Genomic DNA, 18578 nt, shown 5'->3' on the forward strand with positions numbered 1-18578 from the left:
CACACTACCTTCTCCCTCTGGACTCCTTCCTTTCCCAGCACACATGCATTCTTGTAGAAAGAAATGTCAGGAAAGTTACTTATGGGTTAAGTCTTTCTACTATCTCACTAAACTCCTCCTTCGACCAAATGAAACCTATACCCTATATTGTGGATATAAGTATGTTTTGATGATTCTTTTTCTTATCTCAAAAGTAATACTTATTTGTTTAAAAAAGACCATGAAAAATACAGATTAACTAAAAAAGAACTGGGACTCATCCATAATTCAACCATCCCCAAATACTCACTAGTAACACTTTGGTTCATGTTCTTTCCTGGTTTACTATTTTGGTTACACATATATAGACTGTGTACTTTTTTAATGGTATCATTCTGTATGTATTATATTGAACTCATGAACTCTTACCTCAAAGCACACACACATTTCCCTCTACTTGGAGTTATATGACACTGTTTACTAAATTGTCATTTGGTGTTGACATTAAAATGATATTAATGAGGGGGTACTAGTCAAGTTGGTGGTGTAGTTAAATGAGGTACTAGCACCCTCCCACAACAACATCAAAATTACAAGTAAACTACAGAACAACCATCCTTCAGAACCACCTGAAATCAAGTTGAATGGAAGTCCTAACACTAAGAATACAAAGAAGCCACATCAAGACTGGTAGGAGAGGCAGAGATACAGAGGGCTTGTTCCATACCCATGCGTGATGGATATAAATTGGGAGGGTTATCTCAGCTGAGGAGGTCCCACCTGAGGAGCAAGGGGTTCCAGTCCCACACCAGACCCCCAGACTAAGGAAGCACACCTGGAGTGCTTACTTAGAGGAATACAGAAGCTATGTCACTGGACCCTATGGGATACCTACTACATTAGGCCACTCTACCAAGACCAGGAGATGTAGCAGCTCTGTCTAATACATAGAAACAAACACAGGAAGGCTGCCAAAATGAGGAGACAAAGACACATGTCCAAAATGAAAGAAGAGAACAAAACTCAAGAAAAAAACTAAAAAAAAAAAAAAAAAGGAGACAAGTAATCTATCAGCAGCAGAGTTCCCAAACACTGGTTATAAGGATCCTCAGTGAACTTAGGGAAGAGTAGATGAACTTAGTGAAAACTTCAGACTTCTGGCCAAGGTGGAGGCATATGTAGATACACTTTGCCTCCTTGCACAATAAAAAAAAGACAACAAATTGAAAAACAACCAGAACTGCCAGAAAATCAAACTGTATCGAAGTCTGACAACCAAGAAGTTAAAGAGGAAACATCATCTAGACTAGTAGGAGGGGTGAAGACAGGCAGCTGGGGTGGAGAGGATGGGTGGCAAGGCGGTAGCTGGAGGACCAGGCAGGTGAGGCAGCTGACAGTCCCACATCTGTAGATGGATAAACTGGGAGGAGTAACTAGGGAGAGAGACAGACCATGCAACCCAGGGTTCATGCATGGGAAAAGAAAGCCTCAAATCCTCTGGCTGTAAAAATCTGTGGGAATTGCGGTGCTTGGAGAAACTCCCAGCCTCACAGGAGAGTTTGTTGTAGAGACCCACAGGGTCCTAGAATGTACACAAGCCTATCCACCCAGGAATCAGCACCAGAAGGGCCCAACTTGCTCATGTGTGGCAGGGGAAGTGACTGAAAATGGGGTGAGAGCTAAACAAGCAGCATTGTTCCCTCTCTGACCCCTCCCCACAAGCAGTGCCACAATGCAGTGACCTTGGTTGCCCCACCCTGGTGAATATCTATGGCTCCATCCCTTACAACATAACAGGTGTGCCCAGACAAAGAAATATGGACCAAGTGAAATAACAGATCAAAGCTCCAGAAAAACAATTAAGCAACAAAGAGATAGCCAACCTATTAGACGCATAGTTCAAAACACTGGTAATCAGGATGCTTACAGAAATGGTTGAGTACAGTCATAAAATAGAGGGAAAAGTGAAATCTATAAAAAGTGAAATAAAGAAAAATATAAAGGGAACGAACAGTAAAGAGAAGGAAACTGAAATTCAAATCAATGGTTTGGAGCAGAAGGAAAAAAGAAACATTCAACCAAACTGAATGAAGAAAGAAGAATTCAAAAAAATGAGAGGTTTAGGAACCTCCAGGAGGACTTAAACATTCCAACATCCGAATCATAGGAATGCTGGTAGGAGAAGAGAAAAAGCAAGATATTGAAAACTTATTTGAAAACATAAAGAAAGGGAACTTCCCCAATCTGGCAAAGGAAACAGACTTCTAGGAAGTCCAGAAAGCCCAGGGAGTCCAAAAGAAGTTGGACCCAAGGAAGCGCACACCAAGGCACATCATAATTACATTACCCAAGATTAAAGATAAGGAGAGAATCCTAAAAGCAGCAAGAGAAAAGGAGACAGTTACCTACAAACGAGTTCCCATAGGCTGTCAGCGATCTCTCAAAAGAAAACTTAGCGGCAAGAGGCAGCTGTAGAGAACTATTCAAAGTCATGAAAAGCAAGGAACCACATCCAAGATTACACTCTCCAGCAAAGCTATTGTTTAGGATGAAAGGGCAGAAAAAGTGTTTCCCAGATAAAGTGAAGTTAAAGGATTTCATCATCACCAAGCCCTTATTATATAAAATGTTAAAGGGACTTACTAAGAAAAAGGAGAAGATAAAAAACATGAACAGGAATTGACCATAGCTAGTGTGGCTCAGTGGACTGAGCACTAGCCTGTGAACCAAAGAGTCACCAGTTTCATTCCTAATCAGGGCATGTGCCTGGGTTCTGGGCCAAGTCACCAGTAGGGGTGTGTGAGAGGCAACAACACATTGATGTTTCTCTCCCTGTCTGTCTCCCTCCCTCCTCCTCTATCTAAAAATAAATAAATAAACCTTAACATAAAAAAGAGGAAGAATGGTAAAATGACAACTAACTCACAACTATCAATGACTGAACATAAAAGAAAAACAAAAACAAACTAAGCAAATAAATGGAACAGGAACAGAATCACAGAAATGGAAATCAAATGGAGGGTTATCAGCAGGGAGGGGGATGGGGAGAATAGGGAATAAAAAGCATAAATGGTAGGTACAAAATAGACAGGAGGAGGTTAAGAATAGTATAGGAAATTGAGAAGCCAAAGAACTTATATTTACAACCTATGGACTTGAACTGAGGGGTGGGAGGGAGTGCTGGTGAGGGGGGGTTGTAGGGCAAAAGGGGATAAAAGGAGAAAAGTGGGACAATTATGTAATAGCATAATCAATAAAATGCACTTAAAAAAACAAAACTTCAACCACGAGATAGAAAACATAAAAATGTAGATAGAAAACATAAAAGGAACCAGTCAGAAATGCATAATACATTATAGAGAATCAATAGTGAAGTAGATAAAGCAGCAGATCAAATCAGAGATTTGGAAGGTAAGAAAGCAGAAAACACCCAATGAGAACAACAAAGATAAAAAAGAATTCAATAAAAATGAGGATAGTATAAGAACCCTCTGGGACAACTTGAAGCATACCAACCCCGGCATCCTAGGGGTGCCAGAAGAAGAAGAGACAGCAAGGAATTGAACCTATGTGAAAAAATACTGGTGTAAAACTTCCCTAACCTGGTGAAAGAAATAGATATACAAGTCCAGGAAGCACAGAGAGTCCCCAAAGGGGCCCACACCAAGACACATCTGGAAGAGTCTTCTGGAAGAAGAAAGAGGAGGAGAAGAAGAAAAAGATAAAAAATAAACAATAAAACAGAAATGAATATATACCTATCAACAATTATTTTAAGTGCAAATGAATTAAATGTTTCAATTAAATGACTTATGGAGGTTGAATGGTTAATAAAAGAAGACACTTATATATATATACTGTCTACAAGAGACTCACTTCATACACAGCCTGAAAGTAAAGGGTTAGAAAAAGATATTTTATAGAAATGGAAACAAGTAAACAAAAGCCGAGGTAGCAATACTCATATGAGACAAAATAGACTTTTAAACAGAGGCTATAACAAGAGACAAAGAAGGACCCAACAATCCTACTATAGGGTATTTTCCCATAGAAACCCAAACCACTAAATTAAAAAGACATATACATCCATATGTTTATTGCAGCATTATTTAAAATAGCTAAGATATGGAAGTAACCTATATGTTATCAGAAGGTGAATGGATAAAGAAGTGGCACTTTTTACAATGGAATATGACTCAGTCATAAAAAAGGAATGAAATCTTGCCATCTAGACAACATGGATGGACTGAGAGGATAATGGCTGAGTGAAATAAGTCAGACAGAGGAAGACAAATGCCATATGATTTCACTTATATGTGGAATATAAAAAACAAAATAAACAAGCAAAGCAGAAACAGACTCATAGATACAGAGAACATTTTGACGGTTGCCAGATGGAAGGGTGTTGAGGGGATGGGTAGAAAAAGGTGGAGGGATTAGAAAATACAAATTGGTACTTACACAGATTAGTCACGGGGATGTAAAGTACAAAATAGGGGCTCTAGTCAATAGTGTCGTAATAACTATGTGTAGCTTCAGAGGGGCACTAGATTTATCGGGTGATCACTTAGCAAGTTCTATAATGTCTAATTATTGGTTTATACACCAGAAACTAATATAATATTGTATATCAGCTGTAATTGAAAACAAAAATTATTTTAAATAAAAAATTACTCAACAACGTGAATGTACTTAGTGCCACCGCACTGTACACCTAAAAATGGTTAAAATGGTAGATTTTGTTATGTGTATTTCACTACAAATTTAAAAAACTGTAAAAATAAGTAATATCAACATTGTTCACAGTTAGTCATTTAATACACCATATATTGCATTTCACTTTTGCCACCATTTTTATTTTTTGCTAGAGTCAGTAACTGCCTGTGTTTTTTTGCTATTTGCTCAGTATTGATCCCAAATCTCCCAACAGAGCTATAAAACCTAAATCAGTATAACTACATCAATAGCTTTTGCTTGATTTTTGTTTTTCTCTTCTTCTTCCTCTTCCTCTTCCTCTTCCTCTTCTCTCCCTCTCTCTTTTACAATATCCCTTTTAGAGTACTCCACCATCTTACTTCTTTGTGAATTAGAACTGAATCTAGCTTTGTTTCCATTTCTAGAAAGTCCTTTCACTTCTTTTCTATCTTGGATCTCTTATTTCCTGAATCTCAATACATTTTCTTGCTTTACAGCCCCTGATGAAGCAAAGTTGAGTAACTTCCTGAAAAACTGTGCATGGAAGATAAATTTTTGTGCTCATGAATAACTGAAAATGCCTTTATTATAAACTACAATCACTTGATTGGTAGTTTGGATAAATAATCCAACACTGCAAATACGTTTCCTCAGATATTTAAAGGCCTGTTTCATTGTTTTTTCTTTCATGATATGGTGTTGACATATCTGCCATTCTGATTCTTAAAACTTTTTATGCTTGGAGATCTGAAATTCCACAATGGTATGCTTGGTATGGGTCTTTATCCATTCAGTGTGCTGGTCATTTATTATGTTCTTTACGCTCCTTCCATTTGAAACCTTGTATCCTTTCATTTTGTATTTCTGTGATCATTGCTATCCTCCATTTTCTTTCTTTCTTTTTTTTTCTGAACTTTTATTATTTGGGTATTGGCCTTGATGGACTGACATTCTTATCTTCTTTTTTCTTCTTCTTTTGGATATATTGTTATTTTTAATAAATAGAAACCATATCATTTCATTTGTTACAGTGAGTAATAATGGGAGGCAATTATCCATGAGGGGTCCAGAAAGTTTTTTATCCACTAGATAACCAAAGGATAAGCATCTCACCACCCAAGCTTTTGGTTAACTTTTTCTTTTGATCTCCATTCTCCCACTCTGTAGGGAACCATTCTGCTTGGCATGGGAATGTAGCTCAGCCCAGACCTGGAAAGGCCAGTGGGGAGTGAAGTCCCGCACACAGGACCCACACCCATGGATAGGTTCTCCCGTGAGGATTCAGGCCTGCATTGTACCTAGGCTGCTATGAGATTTGCTTTTGCTAAAACTCCTTCATCCTGGATTGAGGCAGAAAGTACTTCTTTGTTATCTGTAAAAGATAATCATCTGCAGTGAACCTGTGCATAGTAAATGAGGACCATCCTCATGTAATGTACCCAGAAAAGCAATAAAAGCCTATCCAGGCAGGGTTCAGGGCCCTCTCTCTCACTTAGAGAGTGGCCATGCCATCCCTTTTTCTCCACAGGACTTCTGTAGTCCATGTGTATTTGTTCATTGAGGCTACAACATATGGATCCTGCCGGCCAGGGTCCATATCACCACCCACAGCAATCTGCTGCTTCCAGAAGAGAACTTTTCCTTCGAATCTTATCCTGTTTGGAGGCTATTCTATCAGCTTACCATGATAACAAAATGGAGGTCCCTAACTGAACTGAGGAAGCTGGACAAGTCTTCTTTGATCTCAGCCTCCTCCCAAGGCCCATGAATGTTTTCTTTAAGAAGCTGCAGGCGAATGAGGTAAAAAGGGCAGAGACAGGAGATGAACACCAGTGGAAGGGCAAAGAAGCTGGTTTTCTGTAGCACTGATGGACACAGGCCTCTTATATGCAAAAAGAAGAGTGATTCCCACCCATATAGCTGCAGGGAGTACATGCCTTCAGTGTCTTCTATAACTCTGGCCACAGGGTAAAAATCTGCATGCCAAATGTCGCCATGGTGAAGGCATGTAGGAACTGGGGCAGGTATGTGTCAAGAAGCAAAGATGGCCATGTTCAAGGACAAGGTACTGGACACAATGGCAGCATTGGTGCCATAGTCAAAGAAGATGGGGGTGCCTGAGAGCATGAAGACTGACATGGTGTAGATGGTGCCAGAGCTGACACACTCTCAGGGTCTTCAGTACTCGGGGAAAACTGAATGTGAGACTAACCAAGTCAGCCCACTGGGTTTGCCTGCTCTTCCTCAGCCCTTCACCTTCGTCAGTGAAATCAAACAAAACACAGCCAGTCAGTGAGGAAGCCAGGTCATCCCAAAACCCAACCAGGGGCTAGAAGACCCTTGTCCATATACCACCAGGTGATCATAAAAAACACAGACACTACATAGCTGCTGTGTTGCCACGCTGGTCACAAATACCACAGTTCAGTACTGATATTTCCCTGCTTAGATTTTTTCTGGAGCTCTTCCGGGAATTGTTGGCCCACACAGTTAATCAGGAAAGGGCTGTCGCTCAAGACCTGGCATTAGTTACAGGTTAGACACCGTTACCCTTTCCCTCCAACTCAGGCCAGTTCAATTTCCCTTGTACAAAGCAGTCCATGTGGTTCTCATTCTTTATAAAGTGTTGAAATAAAGCCTCTCTGGAAATTCCATGTTGTGTTGCTGTTGATATTTGCCCACCTTCCCTTGCTTTTAAAGGCAGCAACCCAGGCTAGGCCTACAATAGATGAGTTTCCTCTGAGGCTTAACAATCTAGTCAAGCTTCCAACCATGTGGCTGGAGGCGGGCAGCAGCCTGCCTGCTTCTTCCTATTTAACATCACTTGCTTTTTGTGTTCTTTCCTGAAGGATTTCCTCAACTATCTTCTAACTCTTCAACTGAATTTTTCCATGATGGTTTATTATCCATAAAAATCCTATTTTCCCTAACTTATTTTTGATGTTTTTAAATAAAAGGAAATTATTTTTTGTGTCATGAAAACTGAAGCTATTAATGACTTTTTAAATTTTTTCCTTCTTCATGTGTTGTTTCTGAGTTGTTGTTGTTATTTTTGGTATTTGTATATGTGTGTGTGTGTTTGTAATTTCTTTGTTTTAGTCTTCTTATTGGGAGCACTCCCCAACTATCTGGTAATTTTCTCTGTTCATATTTAAGAAATCACTAAAAAACTGATTTGGTTAGAAACTTTGAGTGCCTGAGTGGTCCTTGCTGATTGATGAGTTCTCGGCAATAGAACAAATAGAACTGCAGAAACTAACTGCAATACTGTCTCTTAAACTGATTCATTTTGAAAGAGGAGAATTCTCCATCGTCTTGCTTGTGGTACATCAGTCTGCCCACCAGTCTAGCGTGCAGCCTTACGTATGTTGTATACATACAGTTTCTCACAAATGGGATCATACTATGCATAATGTTTTCTACAATGTGTTTTTCACCTAACAATACGAGGGAGACCCAAAAAACAAGATTTATTTATAAAAAAATTGTGTATTCTTACATATTTAGATTTCAGTCACTTTCAAAGTGCCCTCCATTTGATGCAATACACCTATTGAGAATTTTTCCACTGCTTCAGTTTTTGAACTTGACAGTTTTGATGCCTTTTAGTGTTTCTGCCTTTTTTTGTTTCACCTTTTCCATATCAGCAAAATGTTTTCCTTTGAGGACTTTTTCCATTGGGGAAACAAACAAAGAAAGCCACTCAGGGAAAGATCAGGTGAATAGGGAGGGTGGAGCATGAGGGTCATTATGTTTTTGGTCAAAACCTGCTGAACACTCAGCATGGTGTGGGCAGTTGCACTTGTAAATTACCCATCCTGAAATGGGCAAATTCACTGAAAGAATTTATTCATCAAAAAAATTTACTGAAGCTGACCTCAGCCTCTCACAACAACGCTTGCTGGCACACTGTTACAGATGGGTTCCTAGAATACTCACTTAGTGGGGGAAGCCTGTACTACAAGGGGCCTGCCCTTCAGAAGATAATTTTGGGTTTTTCTGAGGTTTCCCCCTCGTATACATAAGACACTTCCCATTTTTGTGTGGATAAGAATACATAGGAATATAAAATGGATGCTTAGAATTTCGTATTATATATGAGCCATAATTTACTGAAATTATTTCTAACTGATGGGCATTTGGGTATTTTTTCTACAACAACGTTGCAATTGTGTCTTTATCTTTCTGTACTTATGCAAGGATATCTGTACAATCAATTATTAGGAGTATAATGGTTGGATCAAAGGGTGTAAATATTTAAAATTTGTATAGATATTTTCAATATTGCCAAATTACTCTCCAAGAAGATTATACCAATTCATACTACTACCTACTTATATTCTTAACAATTCTGGGTATGGTCAAACTTTTCCAACTTTGCATTTTAACAGGACTTTCACATGTATATCTAATTCCAGTTATAACACATACTTCTTTATTAGTGAGGTTGAATAACATTTACTATTTTTATTAGTCACTTGCATTTATCTTAATAGAAACTTTTTCTTTGAATTCTTTGTACATTTTCCTATTGGGTTATTAGTCTTTTTTATTGAATTATGCAATTTTTATGTGCATTGAAGAAATTAGGACTTTGCATATTATCTACTCTTTGACTTTTTAAATTTTCTAGTTTTATTGGTTTCCTAATGGAAATTTTACATTTATATGTGTTTTTTACTTTATGGCTTGAGTTTTATGTGAGTCTTCGAAAAGCCTTCCTTACTCTGAGATGACGAAAAATTGTTCACTGTGTTTTCTCAAGTGTTTCATGCTGGTTGTTATCATACCGAGGTGCTGCACAGTCTTCTGTTGTTAGACCTTAGTGTTGGTTCCACTTTCTGAAGGCCGTGTCCTCTGGTTTTGTCCCGGACTCCCTGAGAAACTGAAAAACAATAGGTCAATGCATTGTTTATAGAGGCTTTATGGGAATATGTAAAAGTTCTTTTCTGGTTTCAATAATCTCAACTCATTTAACCACATTTTATTTCATTTTTTGATTCATTTTTGTTATTCTACTCTCAAACCCTCCCTGGCATTTCACACATACGTTAAAATGTCAGTGCCCAAACTTGGCACAATACTTTCAGGGTGTGACCAATTCTAAGTTTAGCAGAGTGATACTTTCCTAGCTCTTGGATGTCATAGACCTATTAATATATTTCACTATCACAGTTAGCTCTATGAAAACAGCCACACTGTATTGCTGACTCATTCTCAGCTGGTGGTCCCATGCTTTTAAATTCATAGGACTAGAAATAATGTCTAAGTGTTAGATGAAAGAAAAAAAGATTCAAAAAGATCCTGGAATTTTGGAACACTGGGCCAAAAGATGAAACTTAGAAAGAAATGAAAAGTTTTGCATTTAATGTGAAAAAAAAAAGACCTGACTATAGAATAGAGATGATTTCACTTAACGGTTAAACTTGGAAACATTTTAATTTACTGCAAACTTAATATCGATGACAATGTGAAACAGCTACCAAAAAGAGTTTTGACAGGCAAAAAAAAATGATGTCTGTACACAGCCTCTCCTCTCCATCCTTCAGTCAAGGAAAGTTCTTTCTTGGCTGGGTCAGTTCCTTGGCCTTTTAAAGAGATGGGTGGAGTGGGTAAGAGAAAAGAGGTTTGACTGATCTATTGGAAAAGCCGGAGAGATGCCGAAGATGAACTAGAGGCACCAAGAGGGGCAAAGGCAACAAGCGCTGGCTAAGAGAGAGAGTTTGGGAAGTTTACAAAAGAGAGAAGAAAAGGAAATTTGACTAGCTGCTAGGACAAGGGAGGTTTTTAGATGAGAAAAGAGGTTTTAAAGGAAACATCATGTGTTATAAATATTGAGTCACTTTACGAGTGTTTTAAGAGACTTAAGTACAATTTTAACATTTTTCACTCCCTTTTAGGCATCTAGAATGTGTGTCTTTGTATGGAAGTATGAGCTGAGAAACTGTCACAGAGTGTCTGAACTGTTTACAGTTTATAGACTCTTATGTCACAACAACAGAACTATGGTGTTCACTGTAATGAAGATGGCAGTCATGTCATTTGGTTAACTTCAGCCCTGGGTATCACATTTTGCTAGGGCTACCATCACTAAGTGCCGCAGAACGGGTGGCATAAATGACAGAAATTTATTCTCTCACATTTCTGAAGTCTAGAGGTCCAAGATGGAAGAATTGACAAGACTGTTTTCCTTGGAGGCATCTCTCCTTGGTTTGTAGATGGCCGTTTTCCAATGTATTTATGTGACCCTCCCTCCACGTGTGTCTGGGTGTATTATCTCCTCTTTTTATGAGACAGTTGTATTGGATTAAAGCTCACCGTGATGGACTCTGTTTAACTTAATTACCTCACTAAGACCCTATCTCCAAACACAGTCAGATTCGGTGTGCTGGGGTGAAGACTTCAATGAGGGTACACAATTCAGATCAAATCATAAGACTACTGACAAACTACTACTCCATTTTTGTCCTCATTTTAGATCCCTCTGAATTTTATTGCTGATTTTTCAGGACTCTTACCCAAGTTCTTAAAATTTATATAAAAAAAACAATAGTCTTAACTTCTTCATTAAATTATTGTTAAAATCAGTAAATTTGCCTGGCTGATATTGATGCTAACTATTTCTATCCTACTCAAAAAGTTTTAGAATCTGCTAGTTTGTTAGATATATGCAAAATGATACGTATATTGATACTATGTATATAGTATACAAACACACACACACACTCAAAAAAAAACAATCTCCTTTTTTGCAAAATGAAGCAAGTGGATCAGAAAATCTGTGAAGTTTCTTCCAGAGTCCCCAAATCCTACAAATGTAGTTCAAGGACAATGAAAGTATATGTTGTTGAGTATAACTTTTAAATATTGGATATTTAAAAGTTATACTTAACTGGATATGCTTTAAACATTGGTTATGCTTTAAAAATAATGGGCATGCAAGAAAGCCAGAGATAAGTTAGGAATTGCAAAATGTTTTCTTAAAATATGAATGGACAATTGAAAATATCTTGGAGGAAAATCCTTTAAGTTTGATCGCTAACCTAGAGTTCGGCCTTCAGAATCATAACCTCACTGATGACAATTCAGGCTCCCACTTTCGCTTTGTTTCCATAACCACGGTTTTCTCTCATAGTTGTATATGCTTCAAAACTATCTGAGGACAATTAAGCGTATATACTCATGTCCATTTCATATCTCTTTAAAGCTGGATGGAAAAACACATTATAGTTCCCATTTTCTTTACTTATAGTTCATTTTATTATACAGTTTTTGCAGAAATAGTAACATTTAACCAGCATTAACTGACTGATCATGTATTTAAGCACAGAAGAATAGATAGTAAACTTCTGAAGTACACACATAAATATCAGGGTTTGACAGTGCTTTACACATTATATTTATTCATATTTCCAAGCTCATAAAGAAATCTATTCATATACTTTTCAACAAGCCAGGATTATGTAGTATATCTGCCAATCCCTAAAATTACTTTTTTTAAATACCTTGTATAAGTCAGAAAATATGGTTCATCTCTTTGAAAGTTAAAGACAGGCTAATATGTTACTTTTCTTTAAAAAAAATCAGATAGGAGCTATCAGGCAAAAGTTGTGAAAATGTAGCAGTAATACTTAGAGGTTGGTTTTCTACAGTGGATTATTATACTTTGAAAGACTATCATACACTGAGGCTCATTTTTGACGTCAAGTTAAAATCATTTTAGCAGGAAAAATTTTTAAATAAAACATTTTCTGAGGTGGTAAAGAAGCATATTGGATTTTATCTGGTTATTAAATTCAAAAAGTGTTTTGTATTAAGAAATGCTTTGTGCCCAGCATTATTAACATACTGTATTTAGAAAAATGACATTGTTATTCATATGAAAACAGATGTTGGCCCAGATAAAGTTAAATACCTTCACAGACCTCAACATGTGTACATGAAATTACAGAAATTAATTATAGTTCAAGCAAAGACTTGACTGCTCTTCTGTTATATCGGGAGTGTTTGAGTTATCTACTGCTGCATAACAAACAACCCCCAAATTTAATGCCTTAATATAAAGTTGGCTAACCTTTTTTGTAAAGGGCCAAATAGAAATTTCTAGATTTTTTAGACTATCCAGTCCCCATGAAAACTACTTAAAGTACTGTTTTAGCTCAAAACGAACCACAGATAATATGTAAAAAAAAATGGATGTGGCCATGTTCTAATAAAAATTTATCGACAAAGAGGCAGTAAGACAGATTTGACCCACAGGTCATAGTGTTTTGAATTCTGGTTTATAAAGGCTTATAATTCTATGGACTGGTATTTTGGACAGGGCTCTCAATGGGGATGACTTGCCTCTGCTCTTCTTGGTTGAATGGGTTGACACATATGTTATTGGCAAGTTGGCTAGGGCAGAATGGTCATGATCATGTGACATGTCTGGTAGTTGACTGTGGCTGCTGATTAGGTACCTCAGGTTGCCTCCACATGGGCCTCTGCAGTAGGCTAGCCGGGGCCTCTCATGTGGCAGCTGCTTTCAGTGGAGCTAAAGCAGAGACATCAAGAGTTCTGAGCACTCAGCCAGGAAGAGTCAAAATGTCACTTCACCATATTCTGTTGATCAGTCATAAAGCTGGCCCAGATTCAACAGACTCTTCCTCTTGGTGGGAGGAGCTACAAAGAATTAGTGGCCATTTTAAATTCACTATATAGAGTAAATTCTGTCCAAAGAGTGCTATTAATTCCTGTAAGACTTTCACCAAGAACCATCTGACTTTGAAAAACCTGTCAGAACTTCATGTATTGTGGGCACAGTTCTTACGGTAAATTGCGCAGCCACAACTTAAATAAGAAATACAAATTAATCACAATTCCCACTCAAACTATTTTGACGTTTGTGTGAAAACAAAGCAGCTATGAACATAAAAGAGATCTTTTAAAGGCTCAGAGTGAAATGATCTCATTTTTATTTTTAAATAAGTTACTTGGTCAAAAGGGTTAGTTGAAAAGGAGATCGAGAGGGAGAATGTGGAAGGTAGTAAACAGGGATGGTCAGAATTTTGATCCTTGGAAGTAGAAGGATGACTCCTTTGGAGTGATTCCTTTTGTTCAGGAAACTCCCCTCAGTGGGTCTTTAGTTACATTCAATTAAGGCAAGTCCAAGCTTCTCCTCTGTAAAATTATACTCTTTAACTTTAAAAAAATAATTTGTTGAGAGGTTTTTCACCCCACTGGTTTTAGCATTGTTTTTTTCTCAACTATTATTATGATTGTCAAATAGTGATTTTCTAAAATTCCATCATTTTTTCTACATTTACTAGTTATAAGGGAAATCTTTCTCATTTATTTATTTATATCAATGTGGAGTCATTAATTCCTGTTCAATTTAATTTTATAATTCTTATTATTGTTACTTATTTTGATGATCAAATTGTCCCAGATTTGGCCAGTGGGAGTCTCCAGAAATTGGCTTCTCTGTTCTTTTAATATCTTCATCATTTTTTAATGCTTTCTTACTTTCTGGCACACGATATTCCAGGCTCATCTTGTATATTCCCTGCCTCCTCTCTACCTTGTTCCTTTAAATGGAGAATGGAATTTAGAAACCAAGATCTGGATACCTAGATGTGCTCATTGCTATTGGGACACTGCTGTTCCCAGGCTACCACAGGGGACAGAGCTAGGAGATGTATATATACTTATACACATTTAAAACCATATTTATCTATCCACCCATCTATCTAAGTACCCACCCACCTATTGAAATCCATGAGTTCATTGGTATTGCCAATCCAAAAACATAGGGCTCATTCTAATTTTCTCATTTGTACTTACCTTCTCCAACAATGAGAATCCAGGCAACCATTATCCTCAATATATAGCTGACACTTGAACAACACAAGTTTGAACGCACAGGTCCACTTACACATGATTTTTTTTTCTTTCTTTTTTTAAAAATTTATTTCCTTATCTTTAGAGGGGAAGGGAAGGAGAGAAATATCAATGTATGGTTGCCTCTTGTGAATCCCCTGCTGGGAACTGGCCTGCAACCCAGGCATGTGCCCTGACTGGGAATTGAACCGCAATCGTGTGGTTCACAGGCCCGCACTACTCCACTGAGCTACACCAGCCAGGGCCGATTTTTTTTCCTTTAAATACAGTGTATACAGTCAACTCTTCATATCCCTGCATTTCACATCCATGGATTTAACCAACCATAGACTGAAAATAGGATTTTCCATCTGCAGTTGGGTATCTGCAATGCTAAGGGCTGACTAGGTTACTGAGAAGCAAGTGGAGTCCTGTGGCCTGATGCCACTCTCTAGGCAAAATTCCAGAGGCAAAGTTTTGGCGATAAAGGAAAGGAATCTTTATTCAAAAGCTACATAATTTTGGAAGTATGGCAAGCTTCTGCCTCAGAGCTCATCCTCTCTAGAACACCCAAAGAAGAATAATCCTTCCACCCTCTGCCAGACCAGCCTGATCCTAGGCTGCACCCAGAGTTCCTTCTCCCATCAGAATCCATCCAAAATACCATCCGTTGGGAAATTCAGGCAGCTATAGCAAGATCATCCAGGCATCCTTGAGAATGAGAGCCCAAGAGCTCATCTCTGCCCTCTTTTTATTTTAAATCTTCCGGCCCGTATTTCCAAGTGTTCTGGAGGCTTTTAGTTTCTCACCAATCCTGGCTTAGACTGTTTAGCATTGCCTCAGGCAACCTCCTCCTACAGCCCCTCCCTTCTCCCCCTCCTCACCGCCACAGTGATCTGATTAGATCTCTATCAACTATGCATTGTTCTACTCCATTTTGGGACTTGAACACCTGCAAATTTTGCTATGCTCAGTGGTCCTGGAACAATTTCCCGGTGGATACTGAGGGACTGTAGTTAAGTTTTTGGGGAGTCAAAAGTTGTGCACAGATTTTCAACTGTGCAAGGCCTTAGTGTCCATAACCCCTACATTGTTAAAGAGTGAATATTACTGATGTGTTGGTTCAATAACTCTATGTACAATTACTTTCACATTGCTGCTGCTGACCTTCCATGCGAACACTCTTCTCATTCCACTCACACACTGACACCTTCCTCCAGACTGCCTCCTCCCGCCATGGATGCCCTCTCAGGATGTTCAGGTACAACCCTGTATACCAGCCCACCACAACCACTGTTCATTCCCCCGCCCCTAACCACCTACACAGACTTTTGGGCTAAACCTTGAAAGAAGGAAATGAGCCCATTTTCTTGATTTCTCTCTATTATTTGGATTAGGGCCTATATAAAATATATTTGCATAACTCCAACACAAAGTTTCAGAAACAGTTTTTGTGTGCCTAAACCTACAAATAACTATTATCAGAGCACATGCATTACCAGTGATATAGTTGTTACATTATGGTTATCACTGGTTAATTACAATATTCTTTTAAATAGTTGTGTTGTTTGGTTGCTATGGTGTTTAGGCTTCCAGATAAATGATCTTCTACTGTAATTATCTTCATGTTTCTTATCTCCTTGTACTTAGAAATGCTAATCAATTGTTCTTGCCATGCCCACATCCCTCCTGTAAAAGTATCCTATTAAATTCTTAATATTACATAACTACAACTCTTACAGGAACCAAGCTGATTAGACACTGACCCAAAGGCCATTAACCTATGATTTGGCCAGAAGAGAGCTCTGCCAATAACAGATGCTGTTGGTTCCCTGCCTGTATCCCCTCCACAGCCCCTGATCCATATTATGCTTACAGCATCCTGCTGTAAGCACCGGCCGCTTTCTACTTAAGGGAAGTAAGGCAGGCTGGGTGTACATGGGTTAACCCTGTCCTGGAATCAGTCCCCAGCCAATGATAGATGGGAGTTAAAGGACAAATACCCAATGTCTTTGCCTGGTTAACTCTGAGGCATATTCTACACTGTCTTCTGGAGTTCTCTCTTGGCACAGTTGCACATTGCAGTAACTTGCTCAATAATGAATCCTTTCTTGGCTTCCTTCCCTTCATTGTCTCAATCCCCTGCTTGCTGAAAAGTACTTCCAGGAATCGCATCCTAAGTTAACTATCAGCTCTTGCATTTGTGCCTCCAAGTCAGCTTCTGTGGGAATCCAACCTAAGAAACTGCTCAAATGTCATGATAGTTATCAATAGAGCCAAAAAGATGTCTTTTCTCAGATATTTAAATTAGAAGAAGAGTCATCCACAACTTAATAATACTTTCTGAGAAATGTGCTGTTAGGTAATTTTGTCACTTACACTTTAGGGATTTGTTCTGCGTGGCATGGGAATGTAGCTCAGCTCCCACTTGGAAAGACCAGTGGAAAGTGAGGTTCTGGCACACAGGAGCCACGCCCACAGATAGGTTCTCCCTGTCCTACCCAATGCAGGGGAATCAGGCCTGCATTGTACTTAGGCTGCTATGAGACCTGCTCTTTGCTAAAACTCCCTCACCCTGGATTGAAGCAGGACATGTTTTTTGTATATCTCTAAAGTAACTTCCTAAAGTCTATGCTAAACCTCTCAAGTATGGAGTATAATCAGTTCAACCACTTTTTCCCCTTGGTCTGTAACATCCTTCTCTCTGAAGTAATTAGCAGCATGCTTTCCTTTGTTATCTGTAAAAGGTAATCACCTGCAGTGAACTTGTGCATAGTAAATGAGGACCATCCTCAATGTAATGGACCCAGAAAAACAATAAAAGCTTGTCTAGGTGGGGGTCGAGGCCCTCTCTCTCTCTCTCCCTCTCAGAGAGCGGCCATGTGGTCCTTTTTCTCCACAGGACTTCTATAGTTCACATGAATTTGTCTCGCGGCCACAACACATGGATCCTGCTGGCCAGGATCCGCATCAGTAAACTGTTGTTTCTTTGAAGCATTTATCATTGACTCTTGAAATCTTGCTTCCAGATGTGTCCTCTGTTTGATTCAAATATATTTTTATAAAAATTTGGACATTCTCAAACCAACAGAGAGGAAAAATAATTTTATCTCTACTTCTTTGGGTTCTTGTTGGAGACATCCCTATAATAAAAGATAGCTTAACAAGAGAAAAACATATATAAGGGACCCATGGACAAAGATGGGGTAGCGGGCAGTGAGAGTTAAATGTAGAAATGGGGTGGGTAGAGAGGAGAGAGTAATGGAAGGAAAATGGGGACAACTGTAATTGAACAACAATTTTAAAAAAGAAAATAAAAAACAAAACAAGAGAAAAACAAGGCTTAATGCTTATGTAACTGTTTTATATATAAGAGAGACCCAGGAGAACTGAGGAATTTGCCAAAAATGGCTGAAGCCCCTACCTTAAATACCATCTTCACCTGAAGACAAAGAGGTTGGGGTTGGGGAGTCAGTTATGGGAGGTGTCAGGAAAAGCACAGAATAAAAAAGGGTAAGGTTGTTATGCATATTTAAGTCTTCAGCTTCTGCATTGATAAGAGTTTCTAGAGATAAGGTCATTCCCCTTCTCCTTGGAACAGCAGGGAGACACCCTCACAGATGGAGATTTCCCTTACAAATTTAAATGTCTTTTTACAAAGGGTAACTTCTATTTGGTTTTCAGAGCTGCTTCCGCATCTGCTGTTTCTTAAAGTTAACCAGTCTAAGATAATCCTTATGTCAAAAAGACATTTTGGGTTGACAAATTCTGTTCCCCTATAGCTCCTAGGCCAGAAACCTGTACAGCGTGTTACTATACTGAGTAGTGAGGATGAAGAAATGAATGGTGCTGTAAATCTAACCAAAAGGAACCTCACAGGATGATCTGATCATAAATTCCTAACTGGGCAGGTCACGCTGCGTAGTCACACCCTTCCCCTCCAGTGCCTCAGTGCTCAGAGCAGAACAGAACACCAACCCACCAAGGTCAGGATTCCTGTCTCCCTTCACACTGTGTGGTCGGTGTTTGGGAGCCCGCAGCAG

General features: G+C 38.6%; 1 pseudogene; it reads right to left on the reverse strand.

Moving 5' to 3' along the window:
* Positions 1-6348: 6348 nt before the first annotated feature.
* LOC118992480 (phosphatidylinositol N-acetylglucosaminyltransferase subunit C-like) lies at positions 6349-14530 on the reverse strand (annotated as a pseudogene).
* Between the last annotated feature and the right edge of the window lie 4048 nt (positions 14531-18578).

Source organism: Sturnira hondurensis, unplaced genomic scaffold (assembly GCF_014824575.4).
Source record: "Sturnira hondurensis isolate 20B ecotype Veracruz unplaced genomic scaffold, ASM1482457v3 Scaffold0008196, whole genome shotgun sequence".
Classification (NCBI taxonomy): domain Eukaryota; kingdom Metazoa; phylum Chordata; class Mammalia; order Chiroptera; family Phyllostomidae; genus Sturnira; species Sturnira hondurensis.